The sequence below is a fragment of the Ruditapes philippinarum genome, unplaced genomic scaffold (assembly GCF_026571515.1).
Source record: "Ruditapes philippinarum isolate M1 unplaced genomic scaffold, ASM2657151v2 ctg532_1_1_1_1, whole genome shotgun sequence".
In the NCBI taxonomy this organism is placed as follows: domain Eukaryota; kingdom Metazoa; phylum Mollusca; class Bivalvia; order Venerida; family Veneridae; genus Ruditapes; species Ruditapes philippinarum.
In genome coordinates, this window is record NW_026867201.1 from 163,116 (window position 1) to 181,147 (window position 18,032).

Genomic DNA, 18,032 nt, shown 5'->3' on the forward strand with positions numbered 1-18,032 from the left:
AATGGCAAGGTAAAGATGACGTCATTTTACCGTTATGAATGATTTTGTAATTCATACTCTGTTGTAAGAAAGAAATTACGTTTGTAATAACAAAAAAAAAATCATTAAAAATAAAGATAAAGACTTTAAAATATAATGGAATATGGTAGAATATGCAAGAAAAAATATCTGACATATGTTTGGGGTTCGGATCGGAATATCCGTTCACCCGCCCATGGGCGGTAACTCGGCAAGCCTCGTTACCGCCCAATGGGCGGGTCACTTCGGGACGGATATTCCTATCCGAACCGCAAAATATGACAAATATTATTAGTCATGATTTTATGATTTTTGCAAGACCTGGTTATAAAAATTTCTTCAACCTCAAAATTACCAATTTGCTGTGGAAATGCTGAAAACCAAGGCATTCTTAGGGTCATATCTCTTCCTTCTCGCTGTTTTAGACTGTAAAATATAGTATTTTAATAGATTGATTTAAAATGTTTGCAAATAATTGTTATTTTAATTTCCGATTAGTATCACGCCTGATTTTAGTAAGTCTTTGATTTTGTTCTTTATACACAGAGTTAATGATAATTTCTTGGCAAATAACGTTTATCATGATAATATAATGACGTATCAATTGTTAAACATGTTCATACATCGAACCTTAAAGGTGATTTTATCCATGAATGTGATCTATTTTATGTAAATTTACTGTGTTTAGAATATTTTGTGTGTTAAATCATTTAAACATGTTATGGCCGTTTACGATTTAGAACTAAAATCTAATTCGATAGTTATTAAGATTGACATACTGAAGTATATAAAGGAAATGAAAAGTGACATGATCAATATCTATGTTTAAACATTGCGACAGTGTCATGCATCTGAGATGATGATTAATTGCAAACAAAGTAGCAGAAAAAATATATCCCCTACTTTTAATCAGACTCATCCAGACTTTACAAAACAAATTGAAATGATCAGACAAGCACGTCATACATTTTATCTTTTATATATTTTTTCTGTGAAACCCTTGCTTTTCTTTAGCGTTAAAAGACTTTATGATTGTTTTCATGTTTTATTTCATAAAATGATGATTGCTTCCACAATTCAAATATTGTTCATTAACTTGATAATTCCAATAAGCATTTTTATAAAGATAATACCGAATATGAAAAAACAGTAAAAGAGTAATTATAAATTTATTTTTCATAATTTTATAGTATTTTTTGCAACATAGAAATGATGGATATAATTATTGTCAAATATATCACAAATAGCCCAGGTAATGTTTATATTCTCGAGTTAAAATTTTTTATTTGCATTAATTATATCGAATAATATTTTTTTAAAGGTGGTATTCACACACATACGTACAAATACAAATGACGTATTCTTTCAAATAAGAGTTAACATTTTTGTAAATTATATCATGCTTTCCAACATATTCATAATAAAATGTCCTGTCAACATTTCACATTAAAATATGTTCAATTAACATGCGTAAAATAAACCGTAGGATATCCACATGCTGCTGTTTACAAGTGGTAAACTAGAAATTAGGAAATATAATACCGCAAAACAAATCAATCTGAGTATCTAATTCATAAAAAGAAAAAATATAATAACATAACGTGTTAAGTGTTAACTTAGATATTTATGTTTTAAACATACAACCGTATTTTTTTTATTTCTTCAATGCATTTACTTGTTCAGACGTAAGTATATCATTTATGTAATTAACTAACAAAACCACATTTTACCATAAAACAATATAATAACAATTAATCCCATTAATGACTATGAAACTCAAAAAAGAAAGTACGATGATAATTTCAAACTGCAATATCACTATCGAAGTCTACGACTAGCCCTACATATTCTGATTACATTTGCATAAGTATGCAATAAACATAAGATGCAAAACTTGCATTACTTTTTTATTATAATTGATTAGTTAATATATAAAACTGCGCTATGATATCGATATCACACACAACTGTATTTATGGCTGTTATAAATATTTTTCATATTGCAGTCAACAGCGCATATAAAGACAATATCTTCATAGCGATTCAAAAGTTTAAGGACGGGGGATATCATGTTTTTCACCATTAATAGTATATGTTGTATTTTGCTTAAGCCGGTGCATAGATGGAAGCTTCTAATATCGTCCATGAACAGGCTCAATAAACCGGGACTGCAACATTTTCAATTTTGTCGTTTTCGGCGTTCTTTTGTTGATGTTGTTTTTTTTCCTATTTTAGTACGAGCATACCATAGGCCATTATCAATAGTGTTGTTTTTAAGTATAAATTACAGATCATTTCTCCTGGGCTACCAGCAGTGCCAAATGTTCCTATTATATACGTGTCCCTAAAATATTTTATGATTTGTTTTATCACCTTCTATCACGAACAAAACGAATACAGATTTCTCTATCCATTTGTTTGTTTTTAAGACATTATTAAAGTTGTGAATCTTGGTCATCTTACAACAAGTAAAAATTACAAATTCTTCTACATAACTGATTACTGTTAAATAAATGGAATCAATAAAATAAACAAAACAAGACAAAAATCATTTCTGTCATGACTATTCAATTTCATGAATTAGTTGGAGATAATACCATTTTTATGAAGAAAAAAAAATAACACACACACACGAATGATTGCTTTGTATTCTTTATTGTATATTACTATGAGATATCATTACATGTTCCCTTCATATTAAAAATTTAGAAATTATGAAGCTTGTTTTGTAATAAAATTTATAAAACTATTTCCCATAGGAAATATCGATAAGCATTATAAAATCAACAAATAGTGTTTGCTTCAAACTCCTGAATATTTCATGACTTTCCGTATACAAAGAGATTAAACTATAGAACATTTGTACGGAGTAGTATGCTTTTCAAGACAATGTACTTAAATCGTTCACTTTAATATTAAACATATTCCATTGAAAACTAAAACTGCAATGATTTTGTCAATATGTTAGGAAATATAAATAAATAATTATGTAAAAATGTAACAGAGCATATTAGAAATTATAAGTACTATTAAAGTAGAAACTAACTATTTCTTTGTTCACTCTATATTGATCCGCATTTCTTTTTTTTTTTTCGACAGTTATTAGAAACTTTCTTATACTGGAAGTCAGTCTGGTTTATAGGTAACAAAATTATTATAAAACTCTAAATGATGTTTAAGCTCAAAGAAAAGTATTTAATGAAACTTGTTAAAAAATGCAAAATTTCAAGGCAGCGATACACTACCGATAATGATTTTGAAAAAAAATGTGACAACTACTGTAGGCTTTGTTTAATACAGTCACAATTAACTTTTAGGTGCGTAATATCTAGCTAAAAGTATTCTTTCTGTTATTATGAAAAGGCAAAAACAAAGTGAATGAATGTCTGGATTATGGTATTGTTCACACTTGTGCGATATAATGTACCTTTGAGTGTAATTAATAACATATTTTTGCAAGTTGGGAAACTGAAGTATCACTTTGTCTCGACATGATTCATGACTAATTGCAACAACAATAAACATATACGCAAATGGAAACAAGTGCTTAAGTGTACAAAGAAACTGTATACTTTTTTATCAAAGAAACTGTAAACACATTGCTGAATGTAGTAATACTTGATTGCACTTGATTGAGAATAAACGAACAACAAAAGTGAATTAATACACATATCATTTACTTTGTTGCTGATGCATTTCGTACGATTTCTACTAAAAATAATTATACTTTAACGTTTAAACTGATTGTTTTGCATAATTAAACAATTTAGTACTAATCCATATCAAAATTCAAATCGATTGAAATATATTTTAAATGCAATGCAAATATCCGAAATATTTGATTTTTGAGAGTTTTCAGAGTTTTGAAAATGCTGTACTGTATGATAATCAAAAGTCAAAGTCTACATGCAACCTAAGAGAAATAAATAAAATACTTCATAGCTTTATGCATGGTTGTCTGTCAATTGTTTTCATAATGTAGAAATACTGTGTTTTTGGTATATTTTAGTTTGTTTAAAATTTGTTCTTACAACTAATCCTTGTCAGCTTTATCTCTTCTTTATTATACCAAATATGTCGTGTCTGCTTGTTACTTAAAGTTCCTATGAACATGCGATTGAGATTGAAAAAGTGGTTAAGTAGTTAAAAATTTTGAAACCGAATAGTATTAAGGTGTCTGCAAAAATTATCTTTTCGATATCAATATCAAAAACGTCTAAATAATAACAAAGTTACAATCGTGAAAAACGTGACACCACCTAAGACTGTACATATATATGCGATATATACTGTTCTTTTGTTTTTGTATTTTCTAAATAAGTATTACTTTACTCTATTTCATTTTCTAAAATAAATTATTTAAGAATATTGGTAAAGCAAGAATATTGCACTGATAATACACCACCATCGAGCAAGCCAATAAATATTATATTGTTCTAGTTATGATGCTTAATTACACAAATTAAATCAGATCTATTAGTTTATCAGTCGTATTCAGTTGCACTAAATGAATTAACCAATAATTGAATCAAATGCAAAATTATGTTAGTTGTGTTGATAAGAAACATCAACTGATGTAATGAAAAATTACTTGAATACAGACTCCATGAGTATAAACAAAATTACAATGTATTTTCGCCTTTTTGTATTTACTGACCGAAGGTTAGTAAATACATAGCTGACATTCAATCTCTGACACAGAATTTCCCGACAAACCTAACAACAAGTAGTTCCCAAAACAGCTTAAAAAATAGCATTTAAAAGAAAAAAATATTTTTTTTTTTTTACAAGTATCCCAACAAAACAACGCATTTAAAATTTAAAAAAGCGTTGCTTATAGAAATTTTCAATAAATGCACAATCACAAATTACCGGGTGAATTGATTTTAAATAATGAAATGCTATTTTTAGCGATTTTCGATTACCCAATACTACACAAATAAAACCCACTGCCAGTAGTGGAAAAATATAGATTCTACTGTCGGGCTTTTGGGGGAGAAATTTTCGTAATTACTTACTTCAAATTTTTAAAAAACAGGTTTATCCCGAACCAAAAACCTCAAATTTAAAAAATTTCAAAATTTAAAAATCAATAATTCTAAATTTTAAATGCTAGATTTTTTTAAAAAGCGTTTATATAAATTTCCCTTCAGAGGTAACGCGCTCGTCTAGTGTGTGAGAGGTCTGGAGTTCAAATCCCAGTCGAGGCAACTTTTTTAAATTCTTTTTTTAAGTGTCTTGTTTAAGGGAAGTAGCCATGATATGCAATGATAAAGTGTGGCTGTCATAAAAAATGAACATAAATGATTTTTTGATCCACAACTACTGTAGTTATGCAAAATTCCGTATGTATCAAACTCTGACCAGTGCTTTGCAAGATGAATTATAGTACATAAAATAAACTTATACAGGAAAATACATACAGATATACAGTACGATTAAGATTGCAAAGATCAGAAAATACCACAGAGCTTGCAGCCCTTTGATTATATACCTCCATACACTTAGATCTAATCAATGTCTTCAAACCTTCGGTAAAGCTAGTTTTATCACTTTTATTTCAGACATGGTTGTTTTTTCAAACATCATGTGTTAAACATCATGTTGAAACAAAACAAGCAATCTAAGATAAAAAGGAAAATTATCACCAATTTTGTAATAAAACGTAACAAATCACATATATCAAAGCAATTTATGTTTATTTACCTTTTTGAACTATTCTTTAACTGGGCTTTTTTAATCCATCCTGTAAAGAAAAAGGCACAATATAGACATACAAAATGAGCAAATAAGAAATGAAACAAAAAGTCTTTGTTAGATTTTGTATTTTCCATATATTAACGTGAATGGTATAATAATTTTTTATTTTAATTATTTAAAAGGTATTATGTTTTTTTTTTGTACCCAGACATAAAGTTTTAGATTACGTGCACAACACGTTTATATTGTTTTAAAAGAATAAACAATTATGTTTCAACTGCTTTATAGGCGATTCATTTCACTATTTTGAACAATAAAAATAAATATTGTAGAAAATATTCATTTTGAAATATGATAAAAGTTATGAATAAATTACCAATTTGTATGTTTTCATATTTTACCGCTATAATATCCTCAAAGCATGTCACTACTTTATCCGGCTTTGTTATTTAGCACAATGAAATAATTTTACACTAAATATTCTGGGCACAACGGAGTCGTGAATTCAATGCTGAATTATTTTCATGATGATCCGTACTTAAATACAATACAGAACATTATTAGGCACACGTCATTATTGTTAGCCATGATGAGACAGCGCCGACATTACAGCTAAGGTCTCGGGGGGAAAACTACACTGTTTAGCTAATGTTGTTCACATTCATATTTCGGTCACTGTGGTTCACTAGAAAGAACATTTTATAAGCCTTAAACCGGAAATTATATTGTTATCTTATTTCTTATGGAATACTGAAAGGTTGTTTTTTTCCTTTCTGGCAAACAATATCATACAGTCTTGTCTAACATTTTTAATGAAACAAAAAAAGGTTCGCTGTGTAATTATAAGAGATGTACTTTTATTTTTGTAATAAGACTTATGTATAAAAACCACTTCAATTCTCTAAACATGGTTTCCTTAACACAAATTAATATAAAAACAGATAAATTTTCTTCAGGCATACATAGATACAATTTATTGTGATTATTTTCTGCCGAAGACGCAGTGAGTGGTATAGTTTCGGCATTGTCCGCCCGAACACCGTCTGCCCAATTTCGTAAAGAACTATTTGCAATCAAGTTACTTCAAATAACGAAAAAGTAAAGTATTAAAAATGTGGATATCATCTTGTAGCTCCATAAATAGAGATATCAAATTCAGGAAAAGTGCGTGCAATGTGCATATACGAGTAATATTCTTTCAGGAAAATGCGGTGCTCAGGAACAATAATAAAACACGAGAATAAAGATCAACAAGGCAAAGGCAACGTTCACAGGACGCACCCGCTGACAATCCCAAACTTCCACAGCAGGGCACACAATGGCACCAAACCAATACCGGGAGTGAGTTATTAAAAAAGAACTACAGCGAAAAGAGGGACAAGTTATGTGTGAAATAATTATAAAAAAATTTAAACGAGCCAATATGGGAATAAAAGGGGCAAGGAATTTAAGGGTGAAAAGGGGTGAAAATCAATTGCATGATTTATGGGTGATTCCCCTTGGTATTTTTGTTTGGGCTTAGCTAGAAAATACAGCAAGCAAGTTATCAAAGCTTGAAATGTGATACGACGATCACATATAGGCAACGTACTGAGTCCAAGAGCAATAACACTATTATGTACAATTAGGAGTTATAGACTATTGTTGAATTTCATACTTAAATTTAGTCGAGGAATAACTCCAAATATATCGATATTGAAAATGTCATAGCCTGATTAATTTACAATTCAACCATTTTGCTTGTTTGTCATAATTTCTATGACGATCGTCCCAAATGTAATAAGGGTAATAGTATATGTTGTCTTGTGATAATAAAATGAGCTAATTGATACACTGTTACTTTAGAAAATCGTATAACCGGCGCCATTTAAATAAGTGTAAGAAATTGTCAATCTATCCTTGTAAGTATAATTTATAGCAATATGACAATAAGCGTGTTTCTGGAGACAAGGTATTAGCAAAATAATGTAACTATACTTAAATTAAGTTTGTTTCCGGCAAATAATTTAAAAGATGTAGGAACTGGCACTTTATAGAGAAAATCAATCATGCCAAATAAACATTCGGGATCATTGATTCCAGGACTTTTAAGTGTTAAAAAATTATGAACCGCTCAAGTCGGTGCTAGGGGGCGTGAAGGATGATGCATTTTTTATTATCCCTCATGCACAGACTAAAAAAACCGAGTCTGTAATTTTCATATAATTTTGTTTTGAGGGTTCACCCTTTTTCCAGATCAGATTTTAATTTGTTCACGTAAGACCGTTGTCATTTTTCTCAGATATTTATTTACGATTTTGTACACACTATGTACATTCAGAATATGACAAATTAAGTTATAAATGTGAGAATAATTTTATATCAGATCGAAGTTATCCATTTTTCTTTATAAAATATACTAGCTTTATTTATCACTTTTTTAATATTTATCAAACTATTTCATAGAACTCTATTTTCAAAGGAATCACAAAGATCAAACTTTATAGAACAAGAAAACTCTTATTGAGTAATTATAATTCTTAAACTTAAACCCAATGAAACACATTATATTATCTAAGGATAACCCGCCGCTTTATATAGAATTTCAGGAAATTGTCACATTGCAAATTCCATGATCACCGCAGTATAAACAAATTTGTGGATGTTTTGAAGTTTCTAGCTGTTTTAGGACATTCATTTTGAATTTCTATTCCAAAAGCAAACGAAAGTATATAATTTATCAAAATGTCAAAAAACATTTCGAGTTCTAAATCCTACATTTACTGACACTCAATGTATTTCCTGACTGACTGTCAGGAATAAAGTGAAATAATTGTACTTTATTACACAGTTTTCCCTACAGTTATCAATAAACATTTAAAACCCACCGAATTATGGTTGTCATAATGCCCTTGAAATTTTATAGCTTTCAAGGAATAAAGAGACTTTAAAGTGACATTATGATCATCTATGAATACAAAATAAGAGTTCAGATAAATAATCTTTTCATTTCGTCATGATATCTGTTTTCTATTTAAGAATAAATGTTTCCAGGCTTATCAATAACCGTGACCCACATAACTGTCTTAATATATCGGTAATGTTCATTTAAAAAATCGTCAATCGTAATATATTTAAAGCAGATTTTCTAGTTTGTCCTTAAAATTTGTGATTATAAATTATTGTTTAATCACCATTCGAATAGTCAATCGTTTGAAGTATACAACTAAGTCATCTCAGCTTGATGAATGTCACTTTAGGACTAATAAATATTTAATACTTCGTAGAAACATTTATTCAAAACACACTTTACAATACAAACAGCTCAAGATCGATTTTTTTCTTTAGTGAAAAATAATCGCTATATATGTATCAAATTTTCTGGAAACGAAGTGTAAATACATCAAAAGAAGTGATTGTCATCTAGAACTTAACAATAAACAAAATCAAAGATCAACTTTTAAAAGGAACTTATATTAACAAAAATTTGGACTTGCCTATTGTATTGTTTCAGTAAACATTGAAACGATATTCAAACAGCTTGAAAGACTGATAATATTAAGTTTGTCTTCAGAAATGCCTTAAAATATTCTATTACTAAGGTTGTAACAACGATAAAAAGTACTTTGCATTCGACTTAAACCGGCTATATGACTCGCTTGAGAATTAATTAACAACATTTGAAATCATTTGTCTGATATGCTGAACCTAAGGGCATCATTTATTACATGAATTTCTAGTCAGAATTAGATATCGTATCTTTCGTCTCGACTCACTTCATGACTGATTGCAACAAGTTTGTTAACATATTTCATCTATTTAATTATTTCAATGAACGTAAAAAGCTTCAGTTGTCGAGTAGTTAAGACTGAATCAATGTGGAACAGACAAACTACAACATTGCAATTTTCTATCTTTAGAATACGTATAGAAATAATTATAGTAATTTTATGATGAAAATACTGCATTGTATCAATCTGACTAAAGTTCAGATATACTTTTTTCTTACATGTAGATCTGATAACGATTGTATATGTTTCGCCTTCATTATAACTCGGATTTCCCGAGAAAACTTTTTTAGCAATGCAATCAAAACGGTTTTAATAGATAGGCATTAGACGAACTGTCAACATTTCGTTGTCCGTGGAAGTAAAACAAATAGGCAGTAGTTTGAAACAAGTAAACTGAAAAAAATAGACTTTTTTAAACGGGCAAGATTGTATTGCCAGTTTACCTGCCGGATACATGGGCAACGCCATGTTTGTTCTCGAAATCGTGAAAATTACCGATTAAGTATTGGTTTTCTAGCTGTTAAAATTAGGAATAGCACCGCTTTTCAAAAAAACACCGCTTTTTGTAAAAGCTCGCCGAAGAATGGCTGTTTTGAAAAATCAAGAGAAGAACAACCTTTTGCTGACCGTCAGGTCCTAATTCGTAGTGTTATTTAGTTACCCTCTAGTGAAAGGTAATTAATTATCTAGGTAAAACGATGTAGCCATTCATTTTTTTTTACTACAAACATTAATTATAAATTAAACATTCGTTTTCCATAGAATATCAAATATTAAATTGTTGATGTCAAATAAATTGCTACTGCAATATCCCTAAATTGTGTCAATGTTTTGTTTTTAACTTGTTAATAACATTTGTATACATGATTTTATCTTATATTACAACAGAAGTCTGTGAATAGTGAATGGTATGCCATATGTCTCAGAAACAAATTCCATATTTAAATACAGATCCATTGCATTATTTAGCACGTGCTTTTGTCGTTTACTATTATAAACCAGCAGTGGTATTAACGTTAAGTACTCTCTGAAGAGAAATTTGGTTCAGCTAATAAAATAAGTCTCTAGGATACATTCTCTAATGTCCATGCTGACATAATATCCATATGATCTATCTTGTCCTTTCGTTTCGATAAGACATGTACAACTATGGAGAAAATAAATTAATATGTTGTTGTATAAAGTTATATAGAATATGTTTTCTTTTGGAATAAATGTCATGTTTATATGATTGGGTTGTCAATTAAGTCAGCTCGAATGTCTCTTTATAACTTAACTTTATGTGAATAGTCATAGCACTGAAATTGGACTTTCGAAGTTTCAAAGATAATCTAAATAATACAGTTTTAATTCAATTATGAAATCAGCAATTGATGCGTAGGGACCTAAGATTTTAAGGATATGTTTATAAACATATGGCAATTGCGTATATGTACTAAGTTAATTTAAGAGGGATTTACATACTCATAGAAACAAATCAGTTTATGAAAACACTTTCATCATAATTATCAACACAGAATATACATGTATGTAATTACGTAAATGTTATTTTATAAGAATTAAGATAACCAATACAGATTATACGTAAATATGTAAATGTTATTCTGTACGTATTAAGATTGATATTTCTAAAAGTCAAAATTCTTTAGCAGTGTGTAATTCAAATTAATTACAATTGTTAAGAGTTAAGATTGTTTTTTGTCTTTTCAGACATAGTGTTGCGGCGTGTAAACTTTTAAAATGTTGACATATAGTAAAGACAAAAACCTATAAGTAAGTGGTTAAAAGATCAATTTTGATATTAAAATATTCATTATGTAACTACTTAAGAAAAAAATAGGCTAGTATTTGCTTTATCAATCAAAATTGATCTTCTCTAAAACTGTTTCATTACTTTTGATATTGTGTAAATATTTGGTATCATAGACTGTTCGTTATTGTACATGTTTTATGTCCTTATTGGCTTTAAGCCTATCGGAAAATAAATAAAGTGTCTTACTGTCTGTACATAAACTTTATTACTGTGACTTTTAAAAGAATATAGAATGCAACAATATTATACGAATTAACGATTCAAATACTCCATTCTTAGCTGCTACGATCCTAAAATACAAAATATTGTCTTGCTGCAACTGTTATACATTTGTATATTTCTATCATATAATATTTGTTATCAACAACGTAATGGAATCATTTGGGTATGCAAGTAAACTGAATAATCTACTTAATATGTAAGCGTCTTTAATTCTTACTTACGGCTAAATATCTTAAAAGGATTGAACTATATTTGAAAAATAATAATAAGAATTAATAATAAAAATATATAATAATAATAATAATGTGATGATGATAATAATTAAAAAAATAATAATAATAATAATAATAATAATGATAATGATTATGATAATAATAATAATAATAATGATAACATTTATCAATCTTACGAATATGTTTAAAAACTATAGATACTGATCTGAATAGCAAACATTGCCGTCCATGCAAGCTGTTCATTGATCTGCACTTCGTAACATGGGAGTCAGATAGACCTCTGGTAGGCGCCAGTTGACTTTATAGTTAATAATAATCAACTACTGTCATTGATAAAGGCGAATTCATAGTGCATTCCAGAGTTCGAAAACGCCCGCTGACATTCAATTACAATACTTATGCTTATATAATTTTGTTGTGATTAATGCTTCCGAGGGATCACTTTGTTTCCAGATTTTTATACTTCACCAAACAGGAGGTGTCAAGTGCTGTGTGGCAGCTGCTAAAAAGTTGCCCGTACTTCACTTTAGTGTTGTTATTTTTCTGGTCCTTCGGATCATATGGATGCCAGCACTATTAGCTGTTGAGAATGGAGTACCGCTTAAGCCGGTGCTAGGGGCGTGAGGGATGATGCACTTATTCATTATTCCTCATGTACCGACTCAACAAATCCGAGTCTGAAATTCTCAATATAAGTCTTGATGTGATTAATGCTAACAAGGGATCACTTTCTTCCAGATTTTTGTAAAACTTTTCTAGACCTGTATTATTTGGAAATAAGTCATCTATTACAAGGAGCAAAAACAGCTGCTTATTAACAGGATTTCTTTAAAAACGATAACGAATAGACTGTTTCGATGTTTTAGACCTTTTAAAGACTACCTTTTAAAGTCTTTCAAATAATACCAATGTAAGTATCTATTTTTTTCAGGTATCTGTTTTTGATAAAAACAAGTAGAAACAGTGATGTCTAATTTGTTGAAGGAAACCATGAAACTGAAAAAATATGGTGAAAATTAGACTTTCATTATTTTATCATAAACAAATTCCTGACCAACATATGGCAATTGCGTATATGTACTAAGTTAATTTAAGAGGGATTTACATACTCATAGAAACAAATCAGTTTATGAAAACACTTTCATCATAATAATCAACACAGAATATACATGTATGTAATTACGTAAATGTTATTTTGTAAGAATTAAGATATGTAAATGTTAATTTTGTACATATTAAGATTGTTATTTCTAAAAGTCAAAATTCTTTAGCAGTGTGTAATTCAAATCAGTTACAATTGTTAAGAGTTAAGAGTTGTTTTTGTCTTTTCAGACATAGTGTTGCGTGTAAACTTTTAAAATGTTGACATATAGTAAAGACACCTATAAGTAAGTGGTTAAAAGATCAATTTTGATATTAAAATATTCATTATGTAACTACTTAAGAAAAAAATAGGCTAGTATTTGCTTTATCAATCAAAATTGATCTTCTCTAAACTGTTTCATTACTTTTGATATTGTGTAAATATTTTGGTATCATAGACTGTTCGTTATTGTACATGTTTTATGTCCTTATTGGCTTTAAAGCCTATCGGAAATAAATAAAGTGTCTACTGTCTGTACATAACTTTATTACTGTGACTTTTAAAAGAATATAGAATGCAACAATTATACGATTAACGATTCAAATACTCCATTCTTAGCTGTACGATCCTAAAATACAAAATACTTGTCTAGCTGCAACTGTTATACATTTGTATATTTCTTCATATTAGATATTTGTTATCAACAACGTATGGAATCATTTGGGTATGCATGTAAACTGAATAATCTACTTAATATGTAAGCGTCTTTAATTCTTACTACGCTAAATATCTTAAAAGGATTGAACTATATTTGAAGAATAATAATAAAAATAATAATAATAATAATAATAATAATAATGATGATGATAATAATAAAATAATAATAATAATAATAATAATAATGATAATGATTATGATAATAATAATAATAATAATGATAACATTTATCAATTTACGAATATGTTTAAAACTATAGATACTGACTGAATAGCAAACATTGCCGTCCATGCAAGCTGTTCTTGATCTGCACTCGTAACATGGAGTCAGTAGACTCTGGTAGGCGCCAGTTGACTTATAGTTAATAATAATCAACTACTGTCATTGATAAAGGCGAATTCATAGTGCATTCCAGAGTTCGAAAACGCCGCTGACATTCAATTACAATACTTATGCTTATATAATTTTGTTGTGATTAATGCTTCCGAGGGATCACTTTGTTTCCAGATTTTTATACTTCACAACAGGAGGTGTCAAGTGCTGTGTGGCAGCTGTAAAAAGTTGCCCCGTACTTCACTTTAGTGTTGTTATTTTTCTGGTCCTTCGGGATCATTGATGCCAGCACTATTAAGTGTTGAGAATTGAGTACCGCTTAAGCCGGTGCTAGGGGCGTGAGGGATGATGCACTTATTCATTATTCCTCATGTACCGACTCAACAAATCGAGTCTGAAATTCTCATATAATTTGATGTGATTAATGCTAACAAGGGATCACTTTCTTCCCAGATTTTTGTAAACTTTCTAGACCTGTATTTGGAAATAAGTCATTATTACAAGGGCAAACAGCTGCTTATTAACAGGATTTCTTTAAAAACGATAACGAATAGACTGTTTCGATGTTTTAGACCTTTTAAAGACTACCTTTTAAAGTCTTTCAAATAATACCAATGTAAGTATCTATTTTTCATGTATTTGTTTTTGATTAAAAACAAGTAGAAACAGTGAAAAAAATGGTGAAAATTAGACTTTCATTTTTTTTATCATAGACAAATTTCTGTGGTCAGGTCTTATCTGTTAGGCCCGGACTCGAAAGCATAATCGAAGAAATTTTGACTGACTTACAGCATTAAAAATGGTTCAGATAAGCAACTGTTTGTATCTTTAGTGACTATTTTGTCCCAGCCATACTGTTTTTGTTTCTCAGTATTTCTCCACTTTTTTCACTTTTTTGTCCTGTTATATGGTTTTCAGAAACATTACTAATTGGTCAATTACCTGAACCATCTGTTGTCTCTATTTATTTTTGGAAAACATTCCTTTTTTGTTGAATTAACATCAGAGGGCATACTCACAGATTGTCTAGGAATGTCTTTTTCCTAGTTTATTTTATCTACACGACATACACTTCAGTAGTGTACCCTCTGATGTAAATTAAGGAAACAAATATTTTGTTTAAGATGTTATATATACATCCCTTAAAACAAATAAAGCGATGATAAAAATTCAAATTACCAGTATCACACCTTATCCAAACCATTAACGTAACATCCTTAAAAATGAATTATCAGCAAGATCTGTAGTTTTGTAGGTTTGAAAGAAATCTAAAGAGCGAAAATCTAACATGAGAAAACAGCAGCAGTCACATGGAAGCATTTCAGTTGTAAAACTGTCTACAGTGTTAGGTTGAATTGTAATCAATTTTAGATGTATATCATCCTCAAGGGTTCAATAAACAACAAGTAGTGCCATACATTATATCAGTGTGATTCAATAACATGAAATACATCTGGTGGTAAATATAAGTTTAATGCAGTTTGAGATTTCCTTAACCATGGAAAATATAGAATCATGATAACAGTAAGCAGACATGACATTGCGAGTTAATTGATATATTTCAAAATTTAAAACTAATTAATGTAATTACTGTGTGGGGTAATATTTTGTTTTACATATTCTATTGCCTTTTTTTCGAAGCAAACGTTTAGTTAAACTGACAACTTGTAGTAATCACTTTAATTTTCGAAATTGATAATTGTTTTAAATTGAGTACTGTTCTCGAAATGCAATAAGGTCTGAAAGAATTCTGATCATTAATTTGATTTTAATATTGTGCCAGAACGAATGTCAATATCTTATATAAAAAATAAAATAAAATGTTCAGAGATTAAGAAACCTTTTGTTACAACAACGATGATAATAGCGAAACTACATAACAGGAATAACCAAGCATAACAACATACAGATGTATGTTAATGAAGTTTCATTTTGCTGATACCTATCATGAATTTTCTAGAAAGAAGCATTTTATTTCTAAAAATGTATTGCAATTGCATACTAATGTTGATAAGCAAATGACATTTGAATTGGGACAGTAGGAGACGATTACCTATCATTGAGGATACTGTCGTCATATTCAAGAGTCATTTCGAGAGAATTAATATCCATGTGAACGAGCATACTTATTAATTCATGTATTTAAATCATACAGGCTAATATATTTTACTTATTAATTCCTATGTTTCCACCAACACATGTAACGTTACTTTCAACACATTTCTAGGATATCCATTTCTGCTTATAAGTCTAGCATTTTACTATCGGACTTATTCAAAAGCTATTAATTGCTAGTTTATTTGCATACAATAAAAAAATGAAACAAGATATAATAAGCATTTGTTCATAGAGGCTCTCTATCATTTTCTCACACTATGTACAGGATTAGTCACATTAATCATCAGCATATATTTATTCACAGACAGAAAATATGAAACAAAAGGACCTTTGTAACGTCAAATGATTTCTTAATATAGCTGACAATGTTTTTACAAAGTAATATGAGTCTTAATTTAATTATACACAGTCGAACTCGTGTTAATTACCCATACAAAGCCGTTTTAAACATGCAATTGATTGAAAAGGAACAGACAAAATGAAATTGCATTACGATTAATTAAACTGTTCATAGAAAAGTGCCTTCATTTTCATCCAGAATCTAAACAAATTACCCATTTGACATTAGATAATATGTTGGTTTCATTTATTTAATTTTTTTTTCAAACGATTTCTTAAATCTGTCTTTTTAATAACCTGAAATATTCAGACCAATTAATCTTAGGGACTAAATTCTCTAAGCACACGTGTGCTTTTTACTTATGGATCATACTCCTCATTTCATGAGTTAAAATAATCTGTCACATTCAATATTCCATGATCACCATAGTATAAACACATTTGTGGATGTTTCGAATTTTTTCTCCTTAAGCGTTTTCATTTCTTTTTCTATAATTTTCCCAAAGCAAACAATATCGCGGAGACAAATTTTCGCGCCAACATAGTGACATCGAATTTCGCAAGTATTCAGTCACTGGGGTAAAGAGCAAATATATTACTATCATAATTAGGGTTCTGTATTTGTTCTCTATACTCAAAGGCAAGACTTAGGCGATATTGACAAAATCTTTTAATTTTACTTCAATCTATATGTAACATATAAGATATCATTTTGATGTTATTTTCTGGTACCAGAAAAGTTAAAATTCATTCAGATGACTTATTTTTTCGCAAACAATGTTATTTACATGTACAATCATAGCGTCGAGTTGAATAATCGTATGATAAATGATTAACCTTCCTATCTGAAAACAAATTCTTTGTTTGAATTATTTAATCGTTACCGTTAAAAAACCCAGTAAATTTTTATGTATATAGGTATTATTTCAACAAATAACAACACCTTCCATGTTAACGAGTATAATTACATTTCTTCCAATTGTTATGCAAATTGTAAATACCATGTATTGTATGATTTTATTTAATCTATATATAATGGATACTTTCAAGCAACAAGACCGGTTTTCAAAGGGAAATTTTACCTTAAAATCTGTATCAGTTCAGCGTAAGTAAAAGTTTCGGTACTCCATCATAGTACATCATAATGATAATGTAAGTGGTTGAAGCTACAAATGTTTGCGGATGTATTACATGCGACTTTTTTTTCGCGGATACAAACATTCGCAGGCGGAAATGTATCCACCGCGAAGAGCGCTTTAATAAAAAGCCGAAATAGTTTCTAGGAATACAGTTATTTATCAAGTAGTCAAGAAAGCATTAGCCATTCTAAATCCTACACTTTGTGACAATCAAGTTATTATCTGATTTAGTGACGGAAATAAAATAAAATAATAGTACTTTATTACACATCATTCCCCACTGACCTATCAATGAACATTTAAAACCACAAAATGTTGCTCGTCATAATGCCCCTGAATATTATAGCTTTCAAGGAATAAAGAGCACTTAACAGCTAATGACTTTTTGTTTTTGTATAGTAACGTTTTTTTGATGTTGTTGTTGTTTTTTAAACATATTTAAGAGTACGTAAGAAGTTTAGAAACAGCTTATTTTAGTTCTTTTCTTTTGACACAAAAATAACTCGCTAGAAATATATCAAATTGTCTTCCTTGAAACAACAAAGAT

The 18,032-nt window shown here is 29.3% G+C and overlaps 1 long non-coding RNA gene across 1 annotated transcript in view; it reads right to left on the reverse strand.

Annotated features, from left to right (window-relative positions):
- Window positions 1-5,807, reverse strand: part of LOC132735272 (uncharacterized) — a 135,515-nt gene extending 129,708 nt beyond the window's left edge. Inside the window, exon 1 of the long non-coding RNA XR_009626435.1 lies at window positions 5,724-5,807. This is a non-coding gene — a long non-coding RNA (uncharacterized LOC132735272). The remainder of the gene's footprint in view (window positions 1-5,723) is intronic.
- Between the last annotated feature and the right edge of the window lie 12,225 nt (window positions 5,808-18,032).